At 34.9% G+C, this 10,000-nt stretch overlaps 1 protein-coding gene across 1 annotated transcript in view; it reads right to left on the bottom strand.

The window, feature by feature from the left end:
* Positions 1-10,000, bottom strand: part of LOC144968011 (2-oxoisovalerate dehydrogenase subunit beta, mitochondrial-like) — a 138,499-nt gene that overhangs the window by 1,010 nt on the left and 127,489 nt on the right. The gene's annotated exons all lie outside the window — the stretch shown is intronic.

Here is a 10,000-nt window from a genome sequence, read left to right on the forward strand (position 1 = left end):
AAAATCAAGTCATTTTCTGTTTCATTTTAAACATATGTTTATTTATTTATTTATCTATTTATTGACATTTTTTTATTTTTTAACAATTTTTTTTGTTTGTTATTATTTAAGTGTTTTTTTGGTGTTTTTTTTTGTTTTTTTTTTTGTTTTTGTTTTTTTGTTTTTTTTTTTTTTTTGTTTTTTTTGTTGTTTTTTTTTTTGGTCAATATCCATATACCTGTTTATTGTCGTATTTAAAAGACGGAGATAAATCTTAATAGGCAAAGCAACGACAAACATAATGATTAATTATATTAGATGAGAAAAGTCATTGAGCTTTTTATATAGTGCATCCCAATATCCACCAAAACGAGCTCAAATCGCTTTACAATAGTAATAATATTGTATTGTAATATAATAATACTGTTGTAATAAAAATAATAATAATAATAATAATAATAATAATAATAATAATAATAATAATAATAATAATAATAATAATAATAATAATAATAATAATAATAAAATAATAATAATAATATAATAATAATAATAATAATAATAATAATAATAATAATAATAATAATAATAATAATAATAATAATAATAATAATAATCAGTGGCGTGGCATGCTTACAGTATAAGGTGGTGCCAGAATCAGATGAAGAAAATGACTTACGCATGAAAAGAAGGAAAAAAGAATTTAAAGAAAAGACTTACCTACTTAAATACTTATAAAGTAAAATTGCATGACGATGTTTCTATCCCTGCAAATCTTTTTATAACTTGTTTGTAGAACTCACGAACGGCAACTACATAAGCTTTATGAATTGTCCAAACCATTAAAGAATTCAACTGCTTCTGTTCCATTTCGCAAGAATATTTTCACTCATACATTTATTTATTCATAGAACCAGAGGCGTTTTAAAACTGGTAGAGGAAGCTTTTTTAATTGACGTAACGAACACTTCAAAATCGGAATGAAATGTGTCGCGCATATTTTGTAATACTACCAAATATAATACCAGACTTTCAATTTGAAAAAAAAAAATAGAGAAAAATCCTCAAAACTGCCATCATGACGGGCCAAAAGATTGGAGTTTGAAGGAGGGAAATGGTAAGTGGACACATGCAGACATTGAAACTTTTAACACTTGACGCCATTGATTTTGATATTAAATATAATCTCCACAGGTCGACGGGATCGTAACCTGAGGGATCTCCTCGTCTAAAGCAGCCTGGAGCCGATACCCACGGATGGGCCTAAAGCCAGATCATGCATGCGGCCCCGATGCAAGACTTGTGGGTACCTGTGGGAGTACGACAGAGACAGCTTCCCAGACAAGATTTGGGGCATCAGGCAGCCTTTTACATGCACGGACCGCAATCTTGTCTATGCAATTACACGCTAGCTGTGTGGAATTGCTTATGTTGGTGAAACCGGAATAAAGCTGGTTGACAGATTCGTGCAACACTTGTGCGACATATCGAACTGTGCACACAGCAGTGGCCAGACACTTCAATCTGCCTAACCGCTGCGATGTATGTACAGTGCGTACGCTCAGTTAGTTTGTTTTTTTTTTTTTGTTTTTTTTTGTGACCCTAGACAGGTTCTTATGATTAAGGGGCGTTGGGTGATTTTTATTGACGACCAGTATTAATTTAGGTTAGAAAATATTATGCCATCACTGTGAAGCGAGAAGATCAGGAGCACAATGTATGTATTCAGTCCTCTGGAAGACTGGGTTTACACTTCCAATCAGATTGGAACCGTATTGGGACATCACACTTTTATTCCCTCTATATCTACATGTCTATAATCCTGTAATACTGCATCCGCAGTGGGGGGAAGAATGAATGTAAAGACAAATTGCACAAGACATTCAGAGAATAACACACCCATGTGTTATGTTTGACATGACTCAAGCAAGCATGACAGGAATGACAGTCTCCTCCCTATAAACGGCTGAATGGTTATGTCCCAATTAATTTCTCCCTCCATTTATCCGAGGGGCTGATTGCTCAGTTGGTATGTAGAACACTCGCATCACACGCAAAGTAACGAAGATCGATCCCGACTGAAGTCAAGATTTTTTCTGATACCCCCCCCCCCCCCACACACACACACAATACACACACACACACACACACACACCTTTGTCCACCAAGCAGTTATTGGGTAGCTGGTTATGTCAGATCTGGCGGAAAGCACTTTGCGATAAACAAGCGTCCTATCCAAAGCATAGCAAGCAATTGCTATTGCCCATTTCACCTTGTAGACGCCGGGGGAAAACCCCGGCCCCATGGGCCTAATGGCCCTGAAGGACTACTGCTTTTTTAATTGTCCGAACATGCAGATTTGGGAGTGTTCTTGTCACTCTTGGTGTTAAAGTAGTAAGAAATTATGCCGGATCTTAAAATCGAATTCTGCCTGAAAGGGTTAAAAAAAAGACAGCGTGGGCGTCTGTCAATAACCTGACCTCTGGCAACATGGTCAGAGACCTTAAGAACTAATCTGACGTACTCTGGAAAACCCATATTTTAAAATTTGGCCAGAAAACTCGTCTTTCAAATATCAATCGATTTAAATGACCCTCATCTTGGCAACAAAAAAAAAAAACTCTCAAGTCTTTCACATTCCCAGGTTTGAGAGTTTTTGCCAAGACGAGGGTAATTTAAATCGATCAATATTTGAAGGACGAGTTTCCTGGCCAAATTTTAAAATATGGGGTTTTTCCAGAGTACGGAATATTAGTACTATTCGTGGGGGATTGGACGAGGGTGGTAGGGAGGGTGTCGAAAATTAGGACGGTGCCAGTTGGCGTGTTGGGAGAAGAGAGAGAGAGAGAGAGAGAGAGAGAGAGAGAGAGAGAGAGAGAGAGAAAGAGAGAGAGAGAGAGATAGGGGGGGGGAGGAATCAGTCACGATCTAATGATGTTTTTTTTTCCAATTTGGCTACTTGGTTGGAGTTACAAGACGAGTATCTCCGTGTAGTTGGACAATAAGAATGAACTGAGAAAAGTATTATCTGGTTGGCTGTGTATACCAGTCAAGTCGACAGTTTGAACCTTATGTCCTAATATTATTTATGAATCTCATAGATAAGTAAATGTGACGAGCAGTAAAAGAGACCTGCACTTCGACCACGATATTATTTTTAAATTGCCACCATCGTTCCGTGCTACTTTAATTGACACAGTTTTTTTAACGCTAACAAACGTGTGACGAGCACTTATTTACATAAGTTAATTGCATTTGTACACGTAAGTTTAAGTCGTCATCCAATGTCCACAAATGTCTTTCATGTCACATTATAATCATAGTTTAATAATGTTATTGCAGTATCTATAATACAATCTTTGGGGTCAATAGAGTTCTATATATAGACTCTTGTGTTTTCTTTTCATTCAGCAAATTTGACGAGAAAATCAAATCTCATGTGCAAATTTAATGCTGTCAAGAAAAGGCTAACATCGACATGAAAACAGTAGCAAGAGTAAATGGCATTTAAATACTGTTATATATATATATATATATATATATATATATATATATATATATATAATATATATATATATATATATATATATATATAAGAGGAAAGAATAAATGTATGTTCAGTAACCACCTGAACGAGAGTATTTTCCGTCTGACTCATAAGATAGCTAAAGATCAGTTTATCGTAATGAATAGTTTCGGCTTGATGAACTGAATGGACTATTCATTTCCATGGATTCGCCATGCTTTCTGAGTTTGACAAGTTTTCCATTTAATTTATTTTACTATGCAGACCGTATCAAAATATAGCACAATTGCCTTGTTTGGCGTTATTTTTCTTACTTTTTCTACTACTATTTAAAATATTCGTCACTACCTATAACCATGGTACTGTTTGATACCTGAGTTGGTTGTGTCAGTTATTGAGATGATTATAACGTTATTCAGTTTAAGACCTGGGAAATGAAACGAGTTTCAATCGAGTTCGCAATCCCTCACTAATGAATGATCAGGCGAGAGGGGACATCATCCAAGGTCAAGGTCATTCATTTAAGTTCCGTCAAGTAATCTGCCAAAGGTACAATCGTTGCCTTCGTCAATTTAAGGGCTGATACTGACCAAAAAGTTGAGTCACAAAAGAAGGAATAAAAGTGAAAAGAAAGTAGTAGTTGTTGTTAGAAATTCTCAAGGAAACAAATGATTCTATAGATGATGTGCGCTTAGCTTAGAAACTCACAACATTGCCATCCTGAAATACAACGGATTACCGCACAAAACTATGATATGTAACATTGAACGTTTATAGTCTGGTTAATACAGTTTAGTGAGAATTACTCATAAACATGGATGGCAAAAAACAAAAACACAGACCTGAGTGACGTCAACTTCGTTCTATCTATGGGTTGAGCTATTGATTACAACTCACAATTGAGGTGTTTTTTCTCCTTGATCTTCGTCTTCTTTTACGACGATTTTTTGTGGGTTAGGATCAGGCCATGAGTTGACGAAGGCCACGGTACCTACAGGAGAGAAGTCCTGGTTTTCTACAATACAACACACACAAGAAAAGAAAATACACACAATGACACACAGCACGATTCGGGTTATAGTGACGTCGCTAAATAAACAGCAAGCCTCTAATGATTACGCGGAAAGGTTTTTCATGTGTACCTGAAACAAAGTCCGTCTGCTCTCCAAAAAGGGCAATGAAGACCGCATAATAGGTTATCTCGTAATTCAAATTTTTTTTTTTGAATAGTCAAAGTGAAAGTTTGATATTTTAGAAAACCATTGTTTAGAATTGTTTTATCATTATTATTGATTTTTTAAATTTTTTTTTTATTTTTTTTTTTTTTTGGGGGGGGGGGGGGCAGAAAACGGCAGAATATGTTTCTTACCCAGGTTGAACAAGTAGAGCCCTTATCTCCCATCAATCCGGATATCATATAAAGTGCTGCCACTTTAACCCATTCACTGCCGTATTCTTGAAAATACAAATTTAAAAAGTTGACAAAAAAAATCGTCCTTCAAATATCAATCGATTTAAATGTCTCTCAAATTGTCAAAAGCCAAACGCTATTTAGAATGTTCGGATGCCCACATTTTATTGAAATTTAATTTTCTTTTGGTATCATGTAAACACAGAAAATTCACTACATTTTGCCATGTATTTGATGTCAATACATTGACTGAGATATGTTCATTTGACGTTAACAATATGTAGAAAAGCGGTTTTGAAAATAATAATAATATAATAATAATAATAATAATAATAATAATAATAATAATAATAATAATAATAAATTGATAATAATAATAATAATAATAATAAATAATAATAATAAATAAAATAATAATAATAATAATAATAATGATAATAATATATAATAATATAATAATGATGATGATAGATGATGATGATGATGATGATGATGATGAAATATAATTAATGAATATAAATAATAATAATAAAATAATAATAATAATGATATAATAATAATAATAATAAATAATATAATAATAATAATAATAATAATAATAATAATAATAATAATAATAATAATAATAATAATAATAATAATGATAATAATAATAATATAACAATTAAATAGACCATTTGGCCTTTAAACACGGTGTGACGAAAGATACATCAAATCGACCTGTTAACAAATATGAATCGAAAGCATAATGTTGAATAAGAAAGAGATCTATGAAATTATAGGTTTAGAATTTGGAGAAAAATCCTAATAAAAAAAGGAGAAGAAATGTCATCGATCATGATGACACACACACACACACACACACACACACACACACATACATGCACACACACGTACAGACTTATCTTTAGCAATCAAAATCATATTTTAAGCTGTAGCGTTCCCCATCTATGGCAAGAAATAACCGATTTCAGAGTTTTCTTAGGACGCACCGAAGACTTAAGGTGAGGGTTGTTTTAGTTGCCTCATTTGCGGAGTCATCTTAGCTGTTTGTATGATTCCCTGGCGTGTTAAGTGATCTTCCCTTGAAGTTATCTTAAATCAGCAATCCAATTTCTTCTTGCCTAGCGTAATTCTGTAGCCTCAAAGGTGGTTGACAAGATCAGCGATGTCTCGGTCGGGGAATCTGTCAGCCAAATCAAAAAGTTGGCACTTGGCAGTAACGGGATTTGTATAAAAAACTGTATTTTATAGATTTAGTTGAAATAATTGAAATGATATAAAGTTAATTCGGTTGTTTTGATTAAAACTTACACTAATTCAATAAACTAATGTCGCTTTGGCAACTGTGCGGCTATGTGGTCTAGTGGTATGACACTCGCTTTCGGATCGGAAGGTCCTGGGTTCGAACCTCGCTCGTAGCATAGTTGAGTCCTTGGAAAAGGCTCTTTACTCACATTCTCTCACCACACTCAGGTGTAAAATGAGTACCTGGCCGTTAAAAGCGTTGTCTTTGTCCGAAAAATTGTAATATCGCCTAACAGGCGTCATGTCTCGTCCTATATGTTAAATGTTGCTGTTGACCAGGGACCCATTGTAAACGCTTTGAGCACATTTAGTGGATATTGCTCTATATAAGAGCTCAAAAAACATGGTGTTTTTACATTTTAGCGGAAGACTATGTAATACAGTTGCAAGATCCTAGGTTCGAGTCCTTGAAAAAGGCTCTTTACACAGATTCTCTCACCGTACTCAGGTGTAAAATGAGTACCTGGCCGTTAACTGCGTTGTTTCTGTCGGGAAAGTAATGTAATATCGCCTAACAGGCGTCATTTCTCATCCTACATGTTAAGTGTTGCTGTTGATTAGGGATCTCTTATAAAGTGCTTTGAGCACGTTTGGTGTATGTTGCGCTATATAAATGCTAAAGTTTTCTCTTTTGTTTTAGTTTCTTGTTTTTTGTAGTTTTTTTAGTTTGTTTTGTTTTGTTTTGTTTTGTTTTGTTTTTTTTTTTGTTTTATTTTGTTTCTGTTTTTGTTTTGTTTTTGTTTTTTTGTTGTTTTTTTTTTTTTTTGGGGGGGGGTGGGGGGGGGGGGGTTACTGACGGAAATGGGAGTTTCAACATAGCAGTGATCAATGTATTTGCTGAACTAATAAAAATATCCGCTATACTGGTATGCATGCGCACAAGAGCTACTTTTGTAATCGTAGACTTTTCCCTTAAATTTAAATGTAACACTTGGGGATTTCCCTTAAAGTTGCTATTCTTGTGCGTTACGTGGTCTTGTGGTATGACACTCGCTTTCGGAGCGGAAGGTCCTGGGTTCGAGCCTCGCTCGACGTATAATTGAGTCCTTGGAAAAGGCCCCTTACTCACATTCTCTCACAGTACTCGGGTGTAAAATGAGTACCTCGCCGTTAACAGCGTTGTCCGGTTCTACATGTTACGTGTTGCTGTTGGTCAGGGATCCATTGTAAAGCGCTTTGAGTACGTTTAGTGGATATTGCCCTATATAAAAGCTCAATTTGAAAAAAAAAATTAAGAATGAGTGAGTGACTGGTTGAGTGCCCTCGGAAAACATTATCTAGATTAAAATATTTAAAGTGCAAATATTACTTAAAATGAAGTGAAAATATTCAAAAGCGAGCAAAATATATTATTGGGGAAACACCGATTTCCATCGCAAAATCTCAAAACACCTTTTATAGCCAGCCACTTGCCAAAAGTAATTCCAGCGACGTGTATACCATATCCTTTAGAGTGCCTCGTAGTGGAGTGTTTATGCCGGCGCAGCTAGTAGGGCAGAGAAGTCATGATGTGATGTCACACAATACGTTCCAAAATCCTTGGAAGTATGTATGGAACCATTCAAATTCCATCTATAATAATATGAACCAGTCCTTTGGGAGACTAATAGTGGATATGTTTCAGATTGAATCAATAAGGTGGCATAACTAATTTAGAAGCAGGATGTATGGGTAGATTCTTGGGATCACAGGACGTTAAAAAAAAAAATAAATAAATAAACTAGAGCATTTATATAGCGCAAACGTGCTCAAAGCGTTTTACAAGGCGCTTTACAAAGAGCGAGGAAGGATGATCTCTAAGGACGAACTGCATAATATAATAGACTAGAAAATAAGATGCCATCACCTTGAAATCAGAAGATCAATAACTGACACAAATTGTGTATCCAATGCCCGGGAAGAGTGGTTTTACATTTCCAATTAGGCTGAAACCAGTTTTAAGACACCACCTTTTTGCTCCCTATTGATCAGATATCCCCATCACCATATCCACCATCTTTACCATTGCTTACTAAAAGAAGATCCCAAAGCTCAGTAGATAAAGCACTCGCTTCACACACAAAAGGACCGAGATCGACCCCGAGTGACGTTGAGATGCTTTTGCCCAACAAAATGGTTGTCCTCATTATCCGAACTTGATATTATCTTGTGTGATTTTTATCATCCTCATTGTCGAATTGACAGGCCCTTTCAAATGTCACCACAATGTTACATTTGTACAAGAAACGTCTAGACTAGACAGGGGAGCTAGACGCATCTTGTTACTTATTATAATATTATTTATTCCGTCGCAAAAAAGGGCAAGATCTAGACAATTCGGTTAAGTAATTTGAAATTTTATTTATTTCACTTTTTCACATCAATTAACACATAAACGAGAGAGTTTGCTTTAATGACAAAAGGGAACCCCTTGTTTGATAGCCAGTTTGTTAACTGCCATAATCTGGAAAATCATATATTTAAAAATTTGGCCAGAAAACTCTTCCTTCAAATAACGATCGATTAAATGAACCTCGTCTTTGCAAAAATTCTCAAACGTGAGACTTTCTGCCCTAATCCGTGAAGTTCCGTGTTTGATAGTTTATGCCTGGATAAGAGTCATTTTAAATCGAACCATATTTGAAGGACGAGTTTTCTGGCCAAATGTTAAAATATGGGTTTTTCAGAGTACGGTCAGAATAGTCAGGAATGGATAACATTCTTGTGTGAAAGACACTTTATAAAAAGGTACGTGTTCAGCATTAAATGAATAAAATTAACAATGCATTTTTATCAGGTAATAATGAAGGTAAAATAGGAAAATTTGATATCATTAGAATACTTGAGCACGCCATCTATTATAGAAGGAACGAAGTTGACGTTACTTAGCTTTTTTGTTATTATTTTTAAACAGCCTGTTAGTGATAAGTTTTCATTAAATTATATCAATCGGTGTTAAAGCTTACGCACATTTTTGTGCGTTGGTATATTAAAGTTGGCAAGCGGATACTGTGAACATGTTACCTAAATACATAGCATTTATTAGGCATTACATCCCTTGTTTGGATCGGACATTTTGAGAAAATTATAGTGTCCCTTTTAAGCCTATGAAAGGTTTTGATTGGTTATATAACGTGAGGAGAAAGATAATAAAACTTCATATCTATATAGCGCCAACGTCTCGTACAATATGAGCTGTAGGCGCTTTAAAAATGTAAAATATTATATATATATATATATATATATATATATATATATATATATATATATATATATATATATATATATATATAGGTATTTTTAAAATACGATCTTTGTCCAATATGGAGAATCATATTGAGCTTGAGCTCTAAAAATAAACTTGAGCTTTTATATAGAGCAACACCCACTAATGTGCTCAAAGTGCTTTAGAAAGGACCAAAAGCAACACGTGTAAAGTGTAGAACGAGACATGGCACATGTTAGGCGATATTACAATTATTTCCGACGAGACAACCCTGTTAACGGACGGATACTCATTTTACAACCCGAGCACGGTGAGAAAATGTGAATAAAGAGCCTTTTCCAAGGACTCAACTATACGCCGAGCCAGGCTCGAACCCAGGAATCTTCCGATCCGAAAGCCAGTGTCATACCACAAGACCACCATCGCCGCAGGGTAAAATACGACCGAGTTTCACAGATGTTTGTTTGGGGTTTTGGGGTTAATAATGTTAGGATTTCGGTCCGAAATCGTATTTTAAAACTTATTTAATTCTCCTTCCCAAGATAAGGCAAGATAAGATGGTGAAATGGAG

The sequence above is a fragment of the Berghia stephanieae genome, chromosome 3, assembly GCF_034508935.2.
Source record: "Berghia stephanieae isolate SIO BIC M18660-M18661 chromosome 3, UCSD_Bste_1.3, whole genome shotgun sequence".
NCBI lineage: Eukaryota > Metazoa > Mollusca > Gastropoda > Nudibranchia > Aeolidiidae > Berghia > Berghia stephanieae.